Here is a 26125-nt window from a genome sequence, read left to right as displayed (position 1 = left end):
GACCCTCCATTTCTTTTAAATCATATTTGTGGCCTGTTAATTTTGTTCTGCTTGCAGTTTAGTCCCTTTTGTTTTTTTTTACTATTCAGTAATGTTATTATTAATCTATTATTATTATCAATTTATTATTATTATTATTATCACCGTTATTACTACTGATATTATTATTGATATTGTTATTATATTAGTTTGTATATTTAATTGCCATTATTTACGTATATAAATTATTTTATGTTATTATGTAATATTATTTTAGGTTTTAACATTTTATACAATACTATTTTATATCTATACACAATTTATATTAAATCATTTTATTAAAAGATATACAGTATATAATACATTATTATATCTTTTATTTATCTATACATATATATAATTTATTTTTTAGGACCCTATTTTAATTCATTTTGTTTATTTCAACTTTTGTATATATTATTATATATTTTACTTATTCCTATATATACATATAATTATTTTCTTTTAAAAACCCTACTTTATATATTTAAGCTTGTTTCAACCTTTTGTATATTATTATGTATCGTTATCATTTATATTATTATTAAAATTTTCCTCCCACATGTATTATTTATTTGAATTAATATATGTATATGATTTAATGTATTTTGATTGATTTTTATATACTATTTATTTTGAATGTTGATGTTGACATTGGCATAATGGAGGCTATTGTTACTTTGTTTATTTGTATTTATCTATTGATTGTTTGTATTCATTGGTGTATATTTAAATTTACGAATAATCGATTCGCGTTGTACATTAACGTTTTATTGCCTTATATCTGCTTAAAAGGTTACGTTTATTATTTAAATATCAAAAACACTTTTATTCAAAAAGCCTCCAAAACAACGCGACACTCGGAATTTGTGATCCTCGAAAAGATTGTCTCCTAACTCACTGGATTCCAATCTTCCTCGGGATCTAAGAAACCGAATATCTTTTAATTAACATACAAAAAAAGCTCATTCTTGAGAATTCAATACGTTGTGTCCTAACTCATTGGATATGACATGTTGTTTTCTCGAGACGAGGATTTCTAACAAATGAAAATAAAGGCAATGTTCGATATTTAGGGATTTTGTGAAATCGAACCCTAACTTACTGGGTTTCGATTCTCTCATTTGACTCAAATAATCAGATATCCTTCTCAAAATGCATAAGTTTTAAAATTTAAGAGTAAACTTAATTTCGCGGATTTAAAATGTTACACTCTAACTTACTGGGTGTGACAATCTATGTCTTCAAAATAAATGAGTCTCATCATCCAATTCATTTCATTCAAGGGATCGTACTTTAAAATCTTTTCAAGTTTTCGATACTAAGGCATTAAACAATTCGGTACCAATTTTGGGCATCAAGAGGGTGCTAACCCTTCCTCGTGCGTAACCGACTTTCGAACTTGTTTTCTCAAAATTCGCAGACCTAAAATCATTTTCAAGGTGATCCGATCGCATCTCAAAAAAGATCGATGGCGACTCCCATTATATTTTCAAAGTCGATCCCCCTTTTTTCTAATTTAAAAAATGGTTTCGACAATAAATTTAAAAATATTAATGATAAATTTGAAATAGATATACATGATAGATTTAAAATAATGTTAACGATGAATTTAAAATAATAATATTGATAAATTAAAAATAATAAAACATGATAAATCTAAAATAATAATATACAATACACTTAGATAATATTAATGATTAATTTAATAATAATAAGTATAAACATTCAAATAATATCAGATTTAAAATTTTTTAAAAGATAGCATAATAATCGATACTTAAATAAATAAAACACAAGCAAATCAAATCAAACTAATGAGGATTAAATTGAAATTTAAAGCAAAATTAAAAGGAAAAAAATGAGGATAAAACAAATATGAGGGCCCAAATATGACGCGCGGATAACATGGGGACCGAATGGGAAATATTCCCTTCCCTCAAAGCGCAGCATATTGACATGAATCAGATTGGAAAGAAACCTAAAAAGCGTGGCCAAATTTAAATGAAATAAAAGAATCGATTTGAAATACCCTACAAAAGAAAAGGGACTGTTTGCGCAATTTTTCGAAGCGTTACAAAAAGCGTGGATCCTTCCCCGGGTCAGGTCACCACGTGGGTTACTGAGGCTAAACGGCCAATACGGCACCATTTTAGAGCCACTGAAACAGGCCCTAAACGGTGCCGTTTTATGCACAATATAAAAGCCACTTAAAACCCTAAAATCAGAACACTTTTTATTTACATTAACTATCAGGAAAAAAACTAAACCCTCTCTGCCCTCTGCCACTTCAGCGATCTGAAACTCTGCCCGACTCCAATTGCAACGGAGTAGGCAAAGCCAGGTAGATTTCTCATCTCCTAACTCTTCTTTTCTTTTTCATATAAGATTGATAAAAAAAAAATAGAAAAGTAAAAACGTAACCAAAAAATATAGAAGAAAAAGTGAAAAAATCACCTTCTTTAAAACTTTTTGATTTCTTTTTTCCTCCCTTTACACTGATTTTCCCCCTTTACACTGACTTCCTCCATTTTTTATGAATACCCCCTTTTTTTTCTTTAAAACAGAAAATCTGGCTCTTTTTATAGCTTAGAAATACAACTTATTTTCTATTTTTCTCTATTTTTACACTGTGTTTTTGTTGCTATTGGATTCTTGCAGGCGGTATACGTGGAAGTGTGGCGGTTGGGGCTGTGCTGGAAGCTATTAGATTTTAGGGTTTCTGTTTATTGGGCCAATGGACTGATGTTGAGTCTGCGATTGGACTTTCATTTTATTTGTCTTTTTTTAATTATTTGGGTTTTTTATAAGGTATATGGGCCGGGCGAAAATTGGGTATTACACATCAAACTTAAGCTTTTTTATTAAAAATACCCAAAACTTTTAATTATTTATAAGAATGACTTATTTTGAAAATTATGTACGTAAATGACCCATTTTGAACAGTAAATGTCGGTGACGCCATTGTCATTGGTGTCACCACCTCTAGTTTTAAAAAAGTAATAAATTTTTTGGGTGTCGTCGTTGCTATTGGTGACATCGAACTGAAGAATAATTATATAGAATGTTCAGACACCTGATGAAGCAATTATCATTTTTAAACTAGATGAAAAATAGGAGTGACGCCATTACTCTTGGACACTAATTAAATGTCTATTTATATATTAGGCATGCCCTATTTTGAAATTAAATTTAAATAGCTCGTAAAAATATAAGAATAAAAAAAATATTTTAAAAATTTATTATCCTTTTAAAAATAATAAAATATAAAATTTATTAACCTTTTAAAAATAGATTTTTTATATATTTTTTCTAATTTTATTCATTTTTATAATTCTTGTATAATTTTTTTATGATTTTTATAATTTTATACCACGTGGCACAATCTTAGCATGTCATGTGGCAAAAATAATCCAAAAAAATGGCAGTTGTTATTTTTTATTTGTCATAATCAGGGTATCCACCAACAACAACAGTAGTTAATCTCCTCACTATGAGTGCTCTCCAAATAGGTAAATGACTGATTATGAAATGTGCTTCATTTCCATAAGTGGGGATCGAACCCTCAACCACATGGTTAAAGGATGAGGTAAACAAACGCTACACCGTGCCTTAATTGATTGAAATTTTAACTATAACAATTGACTGTTAACTTTAACTATCAAAGAACTTAATCGATTAATATTTTAACATTCAAGGGCTTAATTGAATATTTTTTGAAAATATTCATGGCTTTAACTTTATTGTTATAAAATGAATGTTTATGTTACTATTACTTAAACTTTTTTTGACCTAAATGGCACTTGAACTTGGAGAACATTAACCAAGGACTTGTTTGATAATCAATTAAAAAAATTAAATCAACTAATAATTTATGTTTTTAAGCAAGTTTGATGATTCATAATAAAAACAAATGATTGGATTTTTCTACGAAAAGATTTGGAAAATGAAAAGTAGATTAAATAACTTTTATATCTTAATGTAGAATTTGTTTCAATTATTTTTATTTTATCTCTTTTAATTCCTTCAAATACCCCACCTTTAAATTTTTAAAAAAATTATATTTTATCAAACAATCTAATTATATTTTTTATTTAATTTTAATTTATACCTAGGGGTGAGCAAAATTCGATTCGACTCGAAAATATCGAAAAAAAATTCGAATTTCGAGTTAAACGAATCGAGTTATTCGAATCAACTCGAATTTTTTTTTCAAATTTCGAGTTGAGTTTTCGAATTCGAATAACTCGAATATCAAACTATAATATTTTACATTTTTACCCCAAACTCCCAAACCTTTTTACTTTTTCCTCAAAACTTTTACTCTTTCCCACTTTCCCCCCAAAACTTTTACTCCCCTCCCCTCCCCTCCCAACCCCCCAATCTATCCAAAATTCATTTCCCACTAAAATTTTACTCTCCCATTTACTTTTTCTCAAAATTTTACTCCAAAAACCCTCAAAACTTTTTACTTTCCCCCAAAATTTTTACTCCCTCTCACTTTTTCCCTAAAACTTTTATTCCCTTCTCATCCCACCTCATCTACCCCAAACCCTCCCCCCTCCAAATTTTTTTTAATATTTTCCCTCCAAAATTTTACTCCCCCTATTTACTTTCCCTCAAACTTTTATTCCCCCAAACTTTTTATTTCCCCCTTAAACTTTTACTTCTCACCATTTACTCTCAAATAAAAAATCAAAATTATCCAAAAAAAATTACTAAACATAAATAGCAATAATTTTATTTATATATACTATTTATATTATTAAATTAAATTAAATTTCACATTTTATATTATTTATATTATTGAATTGTTTAGTCATATTGAATATTTATATTAAAATTGAATTATTAATTGTGCCATAAAATATTCGTGTTAAAATTTTATATTGGTATCAATTTCACATTTTATTTTAAAATAACATTTATTAAAAATCATATTTTTACATTTAATATATTTTTAATTCCAAAATACATAGTGACAAGAATCAAGATAATTGAAACAACTAAGCAAGCAAAAAGCTAACCAGTATATAAAAAATTAATAAATAAATTATGAGGTGATGAAAGTTAATAAAAAAAACTGATTAAGGTGGACAAATTTTATTACGATGGGTGACAGTGGTTACAAGGATCCAAAATTATTTTTTAAAATTTAACTGGAACAAATATATTCGATTCGATTCGATTCGATTCGAATTCCATCTCACTCGACTCGATTCGAGAAAACTTCAAATGAAGTTAGGATGATAAAATGAGATTCGAAAACTCGATTAACTTGAAAATTTTCGATTCGATTCGATTCGATCGAATGCTCACCCCTATTTATACCAATTAAATTTTATAATTTAAAATATCTTTTAAAATTATTTTTTGTATTCATAAGACTCAAGTTTAAAACATTTACTTGAATTTTTTATGACTTAACGAGTTTCCATTAACTGTTATAGTTTAGAAATAATGGTGAATATTCGATCGAGTAAAAAAAATTCGAATTAGTCGAGTTGACAAATCCTATTTTAGCAACCGAACTCAATTTAAAAAATTTTCAAATCGAATTGAGTCAAGTCGATTCGAGTTAACAAATCCTATTATTTATACTCAATTTTGCATTTACATGAACCGATTATTTAACTAGTAGACGAAATACAAGATTATATAACTACATAAACAATATAATTGTTTTGTTTTTTAAATAAACGGTTTTGGCTTCAACTTTAGAAAATCTAAATATTTATCAAAACAACGTAGTTTTATATTTTCTTATTCGATTTTCAGATAACTCGAATTGTGTAATTCATATTCGAGTTAAACTGAAAATTTTGATTTTATTCGAGTTAATCGAATTATCGGATTAACTCGAATAACTCGAACTTTTTAATTTAAAATTTGAATATTTTATTAAATTTTTTGAATTAAATCGAATTTTGCTAACCCTCATTCGAGAAGACGAGGTGTGGTTGGTAGAGAATTTTGTAAAAAGATTTTAATTAATTACCCGAATGGATTAAAAATTAATGGAAAAGTAATGTGATTTTTTTTGCTTGAAATGTGTTTTACCTTCTCCACTACAATTCACCTGAAAAAGATTTTTAAAAGTGAACAGGGAGAATATATCTAAACTTTAATTTTGTATTTATTACCATACAGTACATATAAATTTTTAATTTTTAGACTTTAAATTTCATGGGTTATTTCAATTTTAGTTTTAAAATTATTTTTATTAGTTTATTATATATATCTATTTAATTTTGTTAGATTTTTATTTTAATTTAATTGTAATTGAAATAGACCTGTCTATGGGTCGGGCCGAATGGTTCGCCCGAAAAGTGGGAGGATTTGGGTAAAAATTAGGCTCAAAAAATGTGTTTGGACAAAAAATGAGGCCGATTTAAAAAACAAGCCGAGCCTCAGTCAAGGTTTTTTTTGCTTGAGTCCGGCCCGACCTGAATATGCAAAAAAGAAAAAGAAAACATGTTGTTTTCTTTTATTTTCTTTTATTGTTTTGATGCTATTTTCTTAATTTTTTTTTCACTATTGTGCCACAATTTCACTATTATATTGTTACTATTTTGTTGTTATTGTTGGCTAATTTACTAAAAAAAGTTTTTTTAAAAAATTACCGAAATGGGCCGGTTTTTTAATTATTTACCGGAATGGGCTATTTTCCGCGAAATCACGTCCACGTCGGTAGCGATGTCGAGTGCGTGGCGGGACATCGCGTCACGTCGGTAGCGCGACTGGCGGCGTGGAAGGAAATCGCTTCCTCAAGGACGCGATTTCCTTCCACGTCGGCAGTCGCTACCGACGTCGGACGCTGATAATGGCTGCTGCATGTGATGAACGAGTACTAACGGTCAAAAAATTGACCGTTGCCCCCAACGGTAAATTTTTTTTAATATATAAACCCCCACCCTTTTATTTTCACAACAAAATTCAATATCAATATCCTTCAAAATTTCTCTCAATTCCGTTCAAAAATTCTCTCAAATTCCTTTCAAAATTCTCTCAAACTCTCAAATTCCTTCCAAAATCCTCTCAATTTCCTTCAAAAAATCTCCAAATCCATATTAAATTTCTTTTCCATTAAATTTCATTATTTTAAGAAAATTTTAAAATTTTTATTTTTAAAAATAATTTTAAAATTTTAATATTTTCAACAATGGCGGATCATTGATTCGTCTTGATAGGAATCACATATCGGTGGAGCAATTGAAAATGGTAAGTATTAAATTTAAAATTTAAAATTTATTTAAGATATTTTTTATGTATTTTAGATATTTATTAATTTATTTTTTCTTATAAAAGGTGAAGATCGGGTATTGGAATGCAATATTCGAATATGCATGCTCCTCCATCACCGTTAGTAGAGAACTACTGCGAGGCGAGATTTTGCACGTGGCAACGGTAGGGCGGGATGCAAGTTGGAGAGCAAGCCGATCGGTCGTTGATCGAGAGGTCGAGACACGAGGCGCACATTTCATCTTCCATGTGGAGAGTGCACTATCACTCTAGAAGATGTCCATCTGCATTTGGGATTACTGGGTGGGCGGGCACCCAATCCATCGGGTGCGCCAATCTAGCAATTGGGAGGCGGTGTGCTACGAGCTTTTGGGCGCCGTTCCGGATAAAATGGATGGAGGTAAGGTGGAGATGAGCTGGTTACGTGCCACCTTCCCCGGTCTGAATGAAAATTCAACCGAATTTGAACGAATCCGATATGCTCGATCATACATTCTTCAAATAATTGGAGGCTATCTCATGGCCGACACGTCACGGAGCTGTGTACATCTAAGGTGGCTGCTAAAACTCGTTGATTTTAGAGCAGTCGGTGAATTTAGTTGGGGGTCTACCGTCTTGGAAACTTTATATCGGGAGATGTGCGGGGCGACCAAACCGAGGAGAGCAAAAATCGGAGGATGCCTGTCACTACTGCAATCATGGGCACGGTTTCGCTTTCCATTTCTACGTCCTCGAGTGAACCACCCATATATATTCCCACTCGTAACGAGGTAAATTTTCTTCATTACATTTTGAAATTGTTATGTAGATTTTGTAAGAATAAAAGTATGCTAAAAATTTATTTAATTAGGTGGAACCATCCGGCGAGTTATCGTGGATTACCGTCGAACTTGAAGATATCTGACTTCTATTGGACCAACGATTGAGCGAAGTAAGTATTATTGCAAATAGATATTTCCATACATTCACTAGTGGATTGATATTTAGTATTTACTATTTAGTATTATGTATATAAGTAATATTTCTATCATGTTCATGTAGTTTCAATGGACACCATACGAGGATCCGGCAATCCGGGCAGTAATCCCGGAAGAGTTTTTACAAAATCCCAACGCTTGGCACGTGAAAGTGGTGTTGATCAACTATGCAACTGTGGAGCCCCACCAGACAGACAGAGTCCTACGACAGTTTGGATGTAGACAACCGATCCCTGCGGACCCTAAGGTGTTTGACGAGCACCACAAAATCGACCTTCGGCTATTAGGTACGGATTGGCCTAGATACTGGTCAGAGTACACAGAAATGTGGGAAAATCGGTATGAATATCTACCTACTCGGGAACAAATCATCGTTCCCGAGTTAGCGTGCGTTATAGAATACATGCCATGGTTTAGGATCCATGGGAAGCCGTATTTACTTACGCCAGAGGAGAGGCGTGATAAATCGTGTCGGAAGGAAATGCGCGGCCTCTAAATCCAAGGGACAAGACTACGAGGCGCCCATCAACGAGGCCAGACATTCACCGGCCCATCATCGGTGCAATGCAATCACGGTCCCCTAACGAGAGCACCGCGCGATCACCGACGCACAATTCAATAGATGATACCCACGCAATCGCCTTTCCCTATGATGCCAGGTATGTTTCCTAGCCCTTATATGTACCCTAACCCGTACATGTATCCTTTTCAACAGCATATGGCGACTTGGAGCCAAATGCGGATCGATTCCATTTCTGAATGTCTGAAGCGGACCACCGATAACTAGGCCATCGGCGCGAGGAGGGTCGTAAGGGGCCGTCGGGAGCTCTCCTTTTACCAATCGCCAAGAACGCATGGCTTTCAAACTCCGTCGCCGTTCATGATGCAAACACCTCCACATACAGTATTCTTTGAAGGTGGATCATCGTCCCAAGTCCGACAAGCGGATGCTGAACCGGAAGAACAACAATCACCACCAGGAAGAACAACGGCCACGGAAGCTAGAGGAAGGAGGAATCCGGTAGCAGAAGCACGTCGACGACCGCCATGTGGAACCGAATCCCGGTCATAGACATTGATTACCGTATTAAAATTTATCATTTGATGTAATGAAATAGAAGTTTATGACGATGTAATACACATAGAAATTTTTCGAGTTATTTTGACATTATTTGATTAAAACCCTAACCTAACTTAATATAATTAAAAACCTAACTTAACTTAATTAAAAACCTAACCTAATTTAATTTAATTAAAAACCTAACCTAATTTAATTTAATTAAAAACCTAACCTAATTTAATTTAATTAAAAACCTAACCTAATTTAATTTAATTAAAACCTAACCTAACCTAATTTAATTAAAAACCTAACCCTAACCTAATTTAATTAAAAACCTAACCTAACCTAATTTAATTAAAAACCCTAACTTAACTTAATTAAAACCTAACCTAACCTAATTTAATTAAAAACCTAACCTAACCTAATTTAATTAAAACCCTAACTTAACTTAATTAAAAACCTAACCCTAACCTAACCTAATTTAATTAAAACCCTAACCTAACCTAATTTAATTAAAACCCTAACTTAACAATTAAAAACCTAACATAATTTAATTTAATTAAAAACCTAACCTAATTTAATTTAATTAAAAACCCTAACCTAACCTAATTTAATTAAAAACCCTAACCTAACCTAATTTAATTAATGTAAAAACCCTAACATAACTCAGCGGATTTGATAATCTTAGTAACCATTTAAGAAATTATAGTTTTACATAATGTTGGATTTCGTAAAATGTTTTGACTGGTACTAACATTTAAGAAATTGTAGTAATTTGATAATTTTACTAACAATTAATACAATTATTAATTAATAATTGAATAAAAGGTAATTATTTCTATAATTACATTTAACTATTGCGATTAGGGCACGATCAACTTGTATGGCCTGGGTTCCTACACCATCCGCACAACTTCTGTTGACTGGCTGTTTCTCGGATATCCATATTGTTCCGTATTCTAGTGGAGGAAGGTGACCCTTCGGCTTGCGACGTAATTCTCTATTCGGTAACAGTTTAAAAGGAGCAAGAGATACGGGCGGCCACTTACGTTCATCTGGGACCGGTGGGAAAATGTGTCTCCATACGTTGTACATGTTTTCTAATTTGTACACTTCGTCCACATAACTCAGCGGATCCAGACGGAGTTTCTGACAGGCTGCAATAACATGAGCGCATGGATAACGAAGTGCATCGAACTTCCCACAGTCACAAGTCCTGTTTCGCAAGTGTACAAGATATTGCCCGCCAACAACACCTTGGTGTGGTATGTCGAACTCCGTCACGCGAAACCATAAATTGTCTCGATCGTGACACATAGCGTGCATGACGTTTGCCCTCGCCTTCGCCTTGTTAATTTCTTGAACTACCTTACTGCACCATACATGCCCACCCTACATCTGGCCTGCATAACCTGCTGCTCGCTTTGGAAATAGCGCCGCCAAATGGAAATATGTCTTTCGCACAACCGCTGGTATCGGTAGATGGCGCGTTCCTTTAAGAACAAAATTTATGCATTCTGCCAGGTTCGACGTCATATGGTCATATCGTAGGCCTCCGTCGTATGCTTGTGCCCACTGTTCGAAACGTATGTTGCAAAGGTAGTCCGCCCCTTCTTCGTTTTGGGATCGCAAGATTGCCAACATCTCGTGAAAACGATCTTTATTCATTTCATACCCTACCAATATAAGAACATAGTGAATATTTTATACCGCGTCTACCAATAAAACTAATTCAATTTGACAAACGAAATAATACAATTATACAGTAAATACCCATGTTGGTCACTTGTCGTCGTTCCGTCTTAGATGGATATTACCTGTAGTAGTTCGAAGCAACGTGTCTCAGGCAATACCTATGGTGTGTACGCTGCCACAAGCTTCCCTCTCGATCAAATGCAGCTAGTATACCGGTGCCCCGATTTGAAATAACACAGATATCAGGTTGGGGGCAGACATGCCTCCTTAACCTAGAGAGAAAAAAATCCCAGTCATCAGACGACTCCCCCGGTGTTATTGCATATGCAATTGGAAGAATTCTCCCACCGCCGTCCTGTGCCACTGTAACCAATAGCCGATGAGTGTACCTACCGAACATGAAGGTACCGTCAATTTGTACCAATGGCTTGCAGTAGGGAAATGCGTCTCGGCATTGCTTAAAGGTCCAAAATAGGCGTTTGAACACTTGGCATCCACGTAGCAATCGGTCATTGTAGTACGCATGTTCCGTTTCAAGGTCTGTGATGGCACCTGGGACGTATCTCTCTACCACCTGACACCATTGCCATATTTCATTATATGAGGCGACCCACCACTATGCATCTTCTCCAATGCCTTTTGCTTAGCTATCCAAGCCTTGCGGTAAGAGGGCGTATACCCCATTTGGCTACGGATATTGGCAATTATCACCGGCACTGAAGTCCGATGATCTGCTTTTATCGTGGGCAGTATCAAGCTAGCCAACATAGCTGAATCCATTTTCGGATGATCTTCTGAAACGCCTACAAAGGGAGGGAGTACATTAAATAATGCAACATTGGAAAATAAAAATATTATTCAGACACATTCAATCCTGTACCTGCAGCATATGTATGTGGACCTTTGTACTTTTTGATCTCCCACAACCCTGTCCTCTTCCTTAACGAGGCGACGATTTTCCATGAACATGTGCCGTCTTGCACCGCACACTTCGCCTCAAACTTATCAGATTTTGATTTAACGACGTGGTAATTAACGCCGTTTTTGACGCTATGCTGTTTCAAAGCACCAATAAAACTATCCTTATTGGTAAACTGATTACCAACTTCAAGTTCACCGAGATCTACCCCCGAACTTGTACGATCGCGCACCCGGTGTGGTAGATCCGGAAACTCTAACGCATCATCATTTGACAGATCCACATTATGCATGTGAAATTTGGAGGTGAGTATGCTCAATCGTGGATTTTCTTCATCATCGCACTCTATCACTATCTTCACCTTCATTGGAATAGGCTCGGTTGAAAATAATCCCACCTCTGCACATTCCGGCCCGGGCTCTCGAGGTGGATCCACATCGGAGTCACCTTCTAACCCACAATCATCTGCAGCGTACGACGTCCCCTCACCGGTTGATGTTGTAGGTAGTACGTCATCCCTTCTTCTGGGCATTTGATAACGTCCCCAATTGGATGTAGATTGCCATCCAGTAGAACTTGATGCAGTTCCCCAGCTCGTATTTCCAGCGTCAAATGTCGAGCCACCGATGTACATGTCCCATCCACCGACAGAGTGTCTAGGGGGGATATGCATTCGACACCGCTACCGAACATGGGCTGTTCCGTATTTTGTAACACGCTAACAGAGTGTCGGCCAGGGGTATGTATACATCTCGAACACCAGACGGAAGTACATCAGTTGGCGACGTAAATTGTACATATAACTCAATATAAGTTGCTCCGCTAGCAAGATGAGTCTGCACCATTGCCTCCAAGCTACGAGCACCTTTTATGTCGAAGGAGTCATATGTCACCGGATCAAAAGAAGAACAAAATCGATACGTCATTGACAGAACTTTCATTGGCGTTGTTCCGAAGATTTTACGCCTAATTCTTTTACGGAGTTCCGTCAAATCTATGTTTTGGCTAAATGACAGTCGCACCGTATTCTCCGACAAAAAAACAACACCATTCTCGGTGTGGCAAACCTCACTATCGTAGTAAATAACAGCAGTAATACGTTCACTCATTTTGAAACTCTAAGTTTCTTAGCCTTTCTAAAATGTTTTTTCTGTGAGTTATGCATTCTAAGAACATTTTCTGCCTAATTTATAGCTTCATTTCAAACTTGCTATCAGAGCAAAATCGCGTCCACGAGGTAGCGATTTGACACTATTACTCGAAGCGTCAAAAAATTTATTTCCTACATGACCAAGCATGGCGAAATCGCGTCCACGGTAGCGATTTCACAATTCTTCTCATATAGCATCCTGGTATCGCGATTTTATACTATTTGCTTAGAAAACGTCAAAAAATTATTTCTTACATGACCATCAGAGCGAAATCGCGCCCACGAGGCCACGATTTCACAATTTCTTCTCAAATAGCATCCCGGTAAGCGATTTCCACTATTTGACCGGATACATCAACTCGAAAACAATTTTTCCGGACCCTAACCCTAAAAGCTCGCACCCTAAACCGTAAAAGCGAAAACCCAAACGTAAAATCGAGTCAAAATCGCGTTTCGGTGCAGCGCTCGTGGCATGACATCAGCGTCCACGTCGGTAGCGACCTGGCGACGTGGAAGGAAATCGCTTCCTCAGGACGCGATTTCCTTCCACGTCGGCAGTCGCTAACGTGGACGCTGATCATCCGTCACGCACTCGACATCATGTTGGCGTGGACGCGATTTCGCGAAAAATGGCCCATTCCGGTAAATAATTAAAAAACCGCTTATTTCGGTAATTTTTAAAAAAAATGGGCTTTTTTTGGTAAATTAGCCGTTATTGTTTGGATATTGCATAACTGTTATTTTATTGTTAATTTTGTTACTATTTTAGAGGCATTTGCTTGTTAAGTTGCACCCTATCTTAGTATTATTTAAGTATACATATTGTTTTTTAATTTATTTTCAATTTATTGGGAAGTATTTATTTTAATATTTTTAGTATTTTTATGTATTATATTTTTAAAAAAATTATATAAAAAATAATATGAGCGGTCGGACCGAGTTTAGCATTTTATTTGGGTTGGGCTTGGGATAAATTTTAGGCACATTTTTCAAACCGGACTCTAATAAACGGGCTTAAAATTTTGGTAATATTGTTTTAAACAAATAACTAGTTTCTTTAATATTTGTAATTACTTCTTTTATTATCAATTATATAATATTTTGGTGCAAAATAAATTTCAACGAACATAATAATATGGTTACATATAAAATTTTGCAACAAAATATTAAGGTTGTTAAATTAACTTTGCACAATATTTAAATATCGTGTAATATAAGACATGGCCAAATATTATGCCATTGTAAATTAATATTTCATAACTAAGTAAAAATTGTTATGTAAAAGCATTAACAAATATATTATTATTGTTGTTGTTGCAAAAATATTTGGCAACCACATTTTATGGTTGTTTAAATAAATTTTTATAGTTGTTGCGTAATTAGTACACAACCAATTAAAACATTATTGCAGAATAATATTTAGCAACCAATAGTATTATTGTTAAATAAATAATTTGACAACCACGCTTAATGGTTGTTAAAATATTTTTTGGCAATGAAATATAATCATTGCACAATATAATACACAACCAAATAAAATATCCTTACAAAATAATATTTGGTAATCAATATTATTATTGTTACGTAAAAAACTTAGCAAATTTAATTTTACATTGTTGCAAATTTTATTTTGCAACCAATATACTATGGTTACGTAATAGTATTTGTAACTATTACCATTGTGATATTGTAACAAATTTTATTATAGCTAAAACACTTTTAGATAAACAAATTATATCGTTACGAAAAAGTTATATTTTAAAACAAAAAAAATGTTACAGTATATATAATTAAAATGACTTTTCAATTTCTATACATATTTTATACAAAGGAGGTATACATGATGAACTCGCAACGATTTTTTTTGTTAAAATAAAATTTTAGCAATGGTAATACAACATTTAGCAATACATTTTAATGTTGACCATTCATATTTTGTAATATATTATATTACAAAATTAAAAATGAAAACAAGCAATGGCCGGCTCGAGGAGTGAGTGTTTCAAGCAGAAACTCTGGAAGAAGGGAACCAAGTGGAATAAAAACTTCACTACTGCAGTAGCAATGGAAGAAAGACACCTAATTATAGGATCCACCGGCTGAGGCATTGTTTGGAGCTCCTGGACTTGACATCTTCACTGTTTCACAAATGCTGGATGGGTCATATTCCAAGCTGTGTGATGAGATCCCATAATGTCTCCTTTGTGAATGTGTATAGAGAATCTAACTGCTTTGCTGATACTTTAGCAAAATGTGGAGTCCAATGTCTTCATGGCGTGTATATGACTGGGTTGTGATGTTCTTGTTGCTGTGTTGCTGTATGATGCTCAGGGAGCTGACTGGATTTGCTGCTGCCGTTCCAGCTTTTTGGGGTAGTTTGAATTGATTTCTCTTTGGTGGACTATTTTGTTGTTGATTATGTTATGTACAGGACTGTAGGGCCTGCTCCTGTGGTGGCGGCGTTTGCTGTAATACCTTTTTAACCTTTAACAATATCAACAAAAAAAAAAGAGCATATAATCTTGTCACCAAAACGTGAAATCCCAAAACCATATATTATCATATGGTTGCAAAATACAGTATTATCCACATTTTATTATATATTACTATATTGGAGACCAACAGACTAGAATTTTAAGCATCATAACGTAGTGAATGAAACAACAACTGAATCCCATGTTGTGGCCTGAGTGTAAGACGTTGTAAAGGTGCATGAACATAGCTAGGGGAGAGGTTGATAGTGTAGCGTTGCAGAATCATGGAAAGTGCAATTTTCGCTTGAATGATTGTAAAGCTCATGCCTACGCAAGATCGAGGTCCCAATCCAAAGGGCATAAATGCAGCTGCATTTTACTTAGTAGCTTCGGCTATCCCTTCAGCAAACCTCTCTGGTTTGGAAAGATCAACATCATCTCCCCATAAGTCAGGATCATGGTGAAGTGCTATGATTCGCATGTCGACCTGTGAATGAGTAGGCAGGACAAGTGTTCCTAATCGGACTTCTCTTCCTACTTTTCTTATCACGCCACTTATAGGAGGATAAAGCCGTAAAGTTTCATTGATAATCATGGTAATCTGTTGGAGAAAAAGAAATCCAAAGGGCAATATAAATGTTCACTGTTAGTTTTCAAGCTATTGAATTTGTATAGTTTGCTTACCGTCTTTAATTTGGCCATCCCTTCAGAATCTGGGTTTTGATTACCAGAGACCTCAATCACCTCTGCTCTTGCTTTATCTTGCCAATTGGTGTGTACTGCTAAAAGCAGGGTTGCCCATGCAAGCAAGGAATTGACTGTTTCTTGCCCAGAAAAATAGAAAGTTTTACACTCATCTACCAAATCTTGTATCGGAAGCCTATTTTTCTCGTCCGCCTCATAATAAGCAGTAATCCCAGAAAATCACGACCGAAGTTATCAGCTTCTCCGGTCCCTACTTTGGCTTCCCTTTTTTTAACAATCTTCATCACAGAATCATGTATCATTTTGGCAATTTTATCTGATTCAATTTCATCAGCAGATTTCCAAAACTTGCTGAAAAGGAAAACCAGGGTGAATTTGGATGGGCGGTGGCGGTGAGATTAGATACTGTAGCAATACTATAGCGTGAGACAAAAAGTAGACTAAACGCACCGTACCCAATCGCCCATCCAAACCCACCCTAAATCAACCCATTGGCAGCTGAAGTATGTTGATTAACAAAGTAAAGATTTGATGAAGTTACCTGATGATGGGAATCTTTGCTTTTAAAATATTTCTGCCTGCAATTACTGACAATTTCATCAACATGTCAAAAATCTTCTCCCCTTCCAAGTAACTGCTACCAAAGGCGGTTCTGGATATCACTTCTGAAGTCAATAATCTGAACTCTTGGAACACTTCTATCTCTTTGCCCTCCTTACTTTTCCATTTCTCAAGCATGGTTTCAACGCTAGCAACTACTGCTGGAATCATATTCTGCAAAAAAGTATCATGTTTGTAAATGTTCCACTACAATAATTAGAGTAGAAGGTGGCGATGATTTACTTTTAAGCTCTCCCCATGAAAGGTATAATGGGCCAGTTTCCTTAGCCTTGCCCATTTCTCACTTTCGGTTGAACCAAGGCCGTCGCCTAGTAGCTTGTCGAAGAAATATGAAGCCTTTGGCTTTGGAAAAGCCTTTTCACTGTTTTTAAGGACCTCGTTGACCAGATCTGTGTCTGTAATTAGCAGTAGAGCTCGAATTCCATTCCAGCTAAGATAAGTCTTCCCTGAAAGAAAATGATTTCTCTTCTTGAAAAGTGGAGGTTAATCAGAAAATGCAACCCCAAAAAGAAAAAAAAAAATTCTTACCGTATTTGTTGATCCAGGAGTAAACATGAGGCATGACTCTGGGAAATATATCGTGTGTCAAGGCCATAGGTTTGGTAGATGCTTCCATGAGCATTTGGGCAGCTTCTTTATTGTTTCCATGGATAAATTCATAAGGAGGTCCTCTGATTCCTTGTGAATTCATGATGAACTGTACACGATGAGGTATCCACCAATACTTGTAGAAAACATTGAGCAAAGCAACGAAAAGGAAGAGGCATAAAGAAGCTGGAAAAAGGATTAGAAGATTTCCCATGGTCTCCATTTTCTTTAACTTCACCGATCAGATATTGCATCTGTTATGGTAATCTGGGTCTTAATAGTTAGATCTCTATTTTTTTTATACTTCTTATATATGCTTATAAATAGACTCTGATAAAACATTGTAATAATCTCTTTGATCAATAAAATATATTTTTTATTGCTTTCATGTTTTCTTTATTCTTTATTCTATCCATCTCTCTTTATTTTATAACACGTTATCAGCACGATGAGTCTTTATTTTTTTCAAAATCTTTAGAAGTCGTCCCACAAATCAAATTCCTTTTCACCTTAAACTTTCTCCCTTACAACTTCATTTTTAGGATGTTGAAAAATTCAATCTCAGAATGGATTGTGATTCTTATTCTCGATCTTTGATTTATTGTAAAAGTATGGGTAAAGTATAGATTTGGTAAGAAACTTTTATATTTCGCCATATTTTCTTTTTCAATTAAGGTATAACTACTACTAATTTTTATTTGACATAAATTTCACATTCGATAGTATTTGATTTTTGCTTTTTAGGGTAAATTTTTTTACTTAAAAGACATAATTATTGATTAGATATGTTTGCTATTAATATGGTATGTTCTTTTTTCTATTTTTAAAGTTTTTTAATTAAATTATATTATGCATAATATTTTTGTGTTTTAAATTTTTTTCTTGTTACTTATTCTTGAAATTTTATTAAAAGTATGGTGGAAAGTCTTATTAACCTACCATTGTGGATTAAAAGGAAATTTGATAGGATCTATTTAGTCTTATTAACTTTCTAATATTGAATAATTGTATGATATCTTTTAAATTAAACTTATAAATATTTTATTAGAGCAAGATAAGATTTTATAACATATATGTGGTATTGAAATTTGATACAATGTGTATCGATAAATTTCAAGCATCGTACATGAAAATTTTGATACACAACAATTTTGATTATTTATTAAATGATTTTTATTATTAGATTGTAAATGTTATTACGAAAACAAAGTTATTTTATTACTTGTAATAGTGCTCGTGATAATAGTCAATATGATGACGATGATGTTAAAGATCTTGGTATATTTTATCATGTTTTATGTGTTATATCATGTTTATTATAATTGGAGACTAATCATGACAATATGAATAGATAAATTTTGATTTAAATCTCACGCATGTTTGCGATGGTGATTATGAAATAAAGAATCTATTGGGATGTTTATAAGTCTATCCTACTAGATTTGTTGCATTCCCTGAAATGAATGTAAACATAAAGAAAATAAAAGATATACTCATGGACCACTAAAAGTGGGAATATAGTAATAAATAAGAGAACAATGAGAGCTCTCAAGATAACTTTTCAAAGGGTAAATATAACTTATGTTATCAATGTGATATGAAGATTAATGGTCACATATGTGGTGCATGCCCAAATATTATGTCAATACGAGAAAAAGATGGAACCGGAAAAAAAATTAAGTTGTCGACAACAATTTTGCTTATAATGTTGCTATTGAAATAACAAAAGAAAATAAGGATCCTGAGCCTAAATCTACTAAGGAATGTAAAAATAGAAAAGATTGGTCAAAATGGCAAGGTGCAATTCAAGCAGAATTGAATTCACTTTCTAAACGTGAAGTTTTTGGACCTATAGTCCAAAACACCTAAAGGAGTAAAGTCGGTAGGATATAAATTAATATTTGTGTGAAAACGAAATGAAATTGATGAAGTCATAAGATATAAAGCTCGCCTTGTAGCACAAGGATTTTCGCAAAGGCCCGACATTGATTATGAAGAGACATCTTATTAGTTTGGCAGTACGAGAAAAACTTGACATGCATTTAATGGATGTTGTTACATCTTATTTATATGGTACACTTGATAGTGAAATTTATATGAAAATCCTCGAAGGATTTAAAATCCCAAAAAGATATAGAGTTTCTTGAGAAAATTACTCAATCAAATTAAAGAAAAGTTTATATGGATAAAAACAATCTGGACGTATGTGGTACAATCGTTCGTATTAGTGAACACTTGTTAAAGTAAGGTTACAAAAATGATCCAATTTTTCCATGTGTCTTTATAAAAAGGTTTGGATAAGATTTTGTAATAATTGTTGTTTATGTTGATTACCTAAATATTATTGGAAACTCCTGAAGAGCTTCAAAATACAATAAATTATTTAAAGAAAGAATTTGAGAAAAATCTTGGAAAAACAAAGTTTTATCTTGGATTAAAAATCAAGCATTTAAAAGATAAAATTCATGTTCATTAATCAACTTATATGAAAAAGATATTAAAGAAATTTTACATAGATAAAACACACCCATTAACTACTCCGATGGTTGTACGATTGTTAGATGTGAATAAAGATCAATTTCATCCTTGTGAGAATGATGAAGAGTTTCTTGGTCTTGAAGTACCATATCTAAGTGCCATGGAGACATTGATGTATCTTACAAACAGCATAAGACCTGATATAACTTTCACTGTAAACTTGTTAGTAAGATTTAGTTCTTCTCCAACATGTAGGCATTGGAATGGAATTAAACATGTATTTATATATTTCAGAGGGACCATTGATATGAGGTTATTTTATTCAGATGATTCAAAATACCTATTAGTTGGCTATGCTAATGCTGGATACTTACCAGATCCACATAAAGGTCGATCTCAAACAGGATATTTATTTACATGTGAGGGGGGTACTACCATATCATGACGTTCGACAAAGCAAACATTAGTTGTTGCTTCTTCAAATCATGTAGAAATAATTGCAATGAATGGGGCCAATCGAGAGTGTGTTTGACTAAGGTTATTGACCCAACATATCCAAAAGATATGTAATTTACCTTTATAGGAAAAGATGCCAACTATCTTATATGAAGATAATGCAACATGTATAGCTTAATTGAAGAGTGGTTACATCAAAGGTGATAGAACGAAACATATTTCACCAAAATTATTCTTCACCCATGATCTTCAGAAAAGAGGTGATATAAATGTTCAACAAATTCATTCTAGTGATAATTTAGCATATATTTTTACTAAGGCATTGCCAACTTGAACATTTGATGTAACACCCCTTACCCGAGACCGTCACCGGAATCGAGTACGAGAATTTATCCAATCTAACTTACCAATTCGGAGCATAAAAATTTGCTTTTAAAATTAAATTTACTGTTCATAACAAAACTATCCACCTGCGCAACTGTCACTAATTTACTTATAACTCAAGTTACGAAACTCAAAATTTAAATCCGTAAATTTTCCCTGAAACTAGACTGATATTCCTACTTACCATAAAATTTTCAGAATTTTTTACTAAGCCAATTAGTACAGTTTATTCATTAAAGTATCCCCTATTTCACAGCTCGACAGGTCTGACCTCTTGGCACTAAAAATAAATTATCTCATTGCACATAATTCATATAAGGTTATAGTTTGTTTCTTTTGAAAATATACTCACTAATAAATCTATACATTTAAATTATGACCCATAATTCTTTCTGTACAATTTATAATGATTTTCCAAATTCAGAACAGGGGACTTCAAAAAACATTCTGACCCTGTCTCACTAAAATTCAAATATCTCAAAATACAGAATTCCTTTGCCTACACCATTTCTTTCATATAAAAATAGACTTGATAAGCTTTAATTCCATATATAATTCACTCTCTAATTACGTTTCTACTATTTATGGTGATTTTTCACATTCACATCACTACTGCTGTCAAAGAAACTGCTTCTTTGTATTAGCTACCATTTACACATACATAACACCAAAACATAATCTTTACTAACCATTTCAATAGCTAATCTTAGCCATATCATATGAACACACTCAAAATGATTAAGACTCTATACATGTCATAGTTTAAACATTTTGAAAAGCACATAATACCGAGATGATTATGATAGTGTGATACGAGCTCCGACGATCCCCAATTCGATCAAGTTCAAATCACTATAAAACAAAGGAAAGAAAGAAAGGTGTAAGCTATAAATAGCTTAGTAAGTTACATGTAAACAATAATTACTCATTTAATAATTAACACTTTTAACATATAACTAATCAAAACATTTCTTAGCAATTTCAATCACTTACACATGCACAATCTTACCAATTCACTTGCATATACATTTTCACACTTAACATTTATCACATATGCTCAATTCTTTCAATTGTACCTGCATACACACTTCATTTCATATTCACTTTAACCCATCATTAATCCCGTTGAACACTCGGAATAGACACAGATACGTAGAGATTTAGCACATAAGTGCAACACCGATATGTAGCCGAAGCTACCATTGTTATGTAGCCGGCTACCATCGAAATGTAGCCGGCTACCATCAAACGTAGTGAAGCTACCACCGATCAATAACACCGAAATGTCCACGGCCTGCTCACACAAGCTGTCAGGTGTCTGCAACACATGCTAGATCACCCAGCACCCGGGACTCATTGTAACACTGTAACACTAATCTCTAGTGACATGTCACTTGTATCCACTTCTATTCCTAAGTTCAACCGGGAATTTACACTTAACACTTTATTTTCAACACTTTAACACTTGAATAATTCATGAACAATTTTCCTTCCACATTCAATATTAATTCACATATCAAATATAATTCACAATTTAGAAAAATATAACTATTATTTACACGTAACTTACCTCGGATGCAAAACGACTATTTTTGTAATTTAGTCGATAACTTTCTCTTTTCCCGATCACTTCCACTATTTCTTCTTTCTTGATCTATATTAACACAATTTAATACATTTTATCAACATTTCATTCAAATACAATTCATACACAACATTTTGGCAAATTTACATTTTCCCCAAAACTTTTCAAAATTCCACTTTTGTCCCTAAGCTCGTAAAATAAAATTCACTAAATTCTTAAATTTCAAACTTCACTAAATCATATTTTATAGTCATAACAGCCCTCAATTTCACAAAATCACAACTTTATGCACACTTTACCATCTTTTACAATTTAGCCCTTTTCAACATTTTCATCAAAATTCATCTAGTAAAACTTGTAATTAACACTTCAAACATTCATTATCTAACATCACTAATCAATTTACAATTATATCATGAATGGGTCAATTTTTAAACTTTAATTTCATTTAAATTAAATAGTAGAAACATGAAATTCAAGCTTCAATGAGCATAAAAATACGAAAATAATTAAAAACGGGGCAAGAAATCACTTACAATTGAGCTTAGAAAAATCAAAAACCCTAACTATTGAAGCATGAAAGTTTCGGCAGCAAGCTCTTCAATTTTGAAGAAGATAGACACTTATTTTCACTTTATTTAGTCTTTTTCTAAATTTGGACAAAAATGCCCTTGACCCATTACGTAGATATTTTTCTAGAATTACCCTTTTGTGTCCATATCACTAATTTATGGTCTAATTGCCACATAAACACTTCCAATTTCATGCAATAATTCAATTAAGTCATTTAATCACTAATTAGACACACTTTGCATTTTTCTCAATTTAGTCCTAAAAATTCAATTAGGCACTAAATCATTAAAAATTTTTATTCATATTTTCACACAATTCAATCAATCAGTAACTAATAAAAATTTATAAAATTAAACTATTTCACTTTGGATTTGTGGTTACGAAACTACTATTCCGATTAGGCCCTATTTCGGGCTATCACATTTGAAAGACTACTACACAAGATTGAAATGCGTCAACTCAAAGATGTAATGTAATGTTGCCATTAGGGGGAGTCTAAAATAAGTTGTACTCTTTTCCTTTAACCAAGATATTGTCCCATTGGGTTTTCCTGGTAAAGGTTTTTAATGAGACAACTTGTAATAGAATATTGTGTACTCTTTTTCCTTCATTAGGTTTTTATCCCACAGGATTTTTCCTAATAAGGTTTTAACGAGGCACATTATCTACCAATGGACATCCAAGGGGGAGCGTTATAAATATCTTATTTAGTGGATGTCCATCATGATCAAGATAAAGCTTTGATATACCTTAAATTCTAATAGTTATTAGAATTAGATCTCTACTTCTTTTTATACTTCTTATGCCTATAAATAGAGACTCCGATGAAGCATTATAATCATCCATTTGATCAATAAAGTATATTCTCTATTGCTTTCATATTTTCTTTGTTCTTCATTCTCTCTATCTCTCTTTATTTTATAACAAAATTAATTTTTGTAGGTAAAGTTAATTTATTTGGCTTCACCCGTATAAATACCACTCTAACACCAATATTTTTAAATATTTTGGGAACTAGAAAATAAATAATAATATTTCGGGAGCCAAATAAATTGGTCACACCACTTTTATTATGTCAATTTTTAAAAGTAATTTTATTTTTAATTTGAAATTAAAATTATTATTTTATTTGATAGAGTCATAGAGAAAATGACGTGACCACTATCTTGCAATTAAATTTTTTTAAAATTAATAAAAATAATTTTTTATTTTGGTAGAGCTATTCTCTTTGGCTTGATCGATGACAATATATAACCTCAATGTCAGTTCAATCTAACATGAAGAATTTTTTAATTTTATTAAGTTAGAGGATGAAGAAACTTTTTTTAATTTTATTAAGAATATTTTTAAATTTTATTAAGTTATATATAGCCCTTTGATTAAAAATAATATCGTTGTTAGCAATGTAGTACACAACAAATTAAAATAGTTGTAGAACAATATTTAGTAATCAGTAGTATTGTTCTTAAGTAAATGATTTGGCAACCACATTTTATGGTTATTAAAATATTTTTTGGCAATGACATATAATCATTGAGTAGTGTAATACAATGACATATCAATATTGTTATTGTTACGTGCAAAACTTAGCATTTTAGTTTACAGTTGTTGCAAATTTTATATTACAACCAATATATTATTGTTACATAATAGTTTTTGTAACTAAAGTATTATGGTTGTGTAAAAGATATTATAACAAATTTTATTATAACTAAAACATTTTTAGACAAATAAATTAAGTGGTTACAAAAATATTTTTAAAACAAAAAAGTCATTGCGATATATATAATTAAAATGACTTTTCAATTTGTAAAATCGTTGTGCATATTTTATACAATGGAGGTATACACAATGACCTCATAACGATTTTTTTGCTGTTACAATAAAATCTTAGTAACGGTAATACAACATTTAGCAATAAATTTTAATGTTGACAATTCATATTTTGTAGTGAATATACTATATTACAAAATTAAAAACCAATTAGATTCAAGTTTTTAAATTGGAATCTAAATTTGGCTCATATTTTGACATTTTGGAGCTTCGGCTGCGTATTTTTCTGTATTAATTTTTGCATTTTAATTTGTAAATTTTGTATGGCAATTGTGGTGGCCATTAGGTTGAAATATGAAATGGCTTTGCTTAATTGGAGGGTTTAATGGGGATTAGCGAGATAGTGACTTGGCTCTGTCTATCTTGGGGGAGTTTCTGGTGTATCATTTCAGGTTTTTCGCGGATGGGATGGCGAAAGCTAGTGTGCTTTAGTGGAAATGGGTAGTTTTTCATGGAGAATGGAATTTTGCCCTGCAACTCAGAAAGATGGAGCCTTCATATAAGTAGCTCTTCCTTAAGAGAATATGTCAAAAAGATACATAGGCAAAGGAACAATGTTTCTGGTCTAATGAGCTTCGAGCCTTCCATGAAAGCTAAACAAGCAATGAAATGGCCAACTTCAAGAGTGAGTGTTTCAAGCAGAAACTCTGGAAGAAGGGAACCAAGTGGAATAAAAACTTCACTACTGCAGTAGTAACAGAAGAAAGACACCTAATTATAGGATCCACCAGCTGAGGCATTGTTTGGAGCTCCTGGACTTGACATCTTCACTATTTCTCAAATGTTGGATGGGTCATATACCAAGCTGTGTGATGAGATCCCATAATGTCTCCGTTGTGAATGTGTATAGAAAATCTAACTACTTTGCTAATACTTTAGCAAAATGTTGAGTCCAATGTCTTCATGGCCTGTATATGATTGGGTTGTGATGTTCTTGTTTTTGTATGATGTTCAGGGAGCTGATTGGATTTGCTGCAACCGTTCCAGTGTTTTGGGGTAGTTTGAATTGATTTCTCTTTGGTGGACTATTTTGTTTTTAATTATTTTATTCACAGGACTGTAGGGCCTGCTCCTGCTATGGTGATGTTTGCTGTAATACCCCTTTAACCTTTGTTAGGATCGTCCTGAATAAGCAACGAACAAGTAAAAAATAGCAGAAGAAATTAAGAAGATGAACACAAAATTTAACGTGGAAAAACCCCTCCAAGAAGGATAAAAAACCACGGGTAAAGATAATTTTACTATAATGGCAAAAGAACAAAGAGTACAAAAGATGGAGAAAAAAACTAAACCCCGAAAACCTGAAAAACAAAGAACCCTCAAAACATAAACACAAAATTCTCTAAATGTGTTATGAGTTTTAATCT

General features: G+C 33.0%; 1 long non-coding RNA gene and 1 pseudogene across 1 annotated transcript in view; both read right to left on the bottom strand.

Moving 5' to 3' along the window:
• LOC128036064 (uncharacterized) overlaps window positions 1-25613 on the bottom strand; it is a 98199-nt gene extending 72586 nt beyond the window's left edge. Inside the window, exon 1 of the long non-coding RNA XR_008192904.1 lies at window positions 25470-25613. This is a non-coding gene — a long non-coding RNA (uncharacterized LOC128036064). The remainder of the gene's footprint in view (window positions 1-25469) is intronic.
• LOC105781987 (cytochrome P450 CYP749A22-like) lies at window positions 15584-17736 on the bottom strand (annotated as a pseudogene).
• Window positions 25614-26125: the final 512 nt, after the last annotated feature.

The sequence above is a fragment of the Gossypium raimondii genome, chromosome 13 (genome assembly GCF_025698545.1).
Source record: "Gossypium raimondii isolate GPD5lz chromosome 13, ASM2569854v1, whole genome shotgun sequence".
NCBI classification, from domain to species: Eukaryota; Viridiplantae; Streptophyta; class Magnoliopsida; order Malvales; family Malvaceae; genus Gossypium; species Gossypium raimondii.
This window is presented reverse-complemented; position numbering and strand designations above follow the sequence as displayed.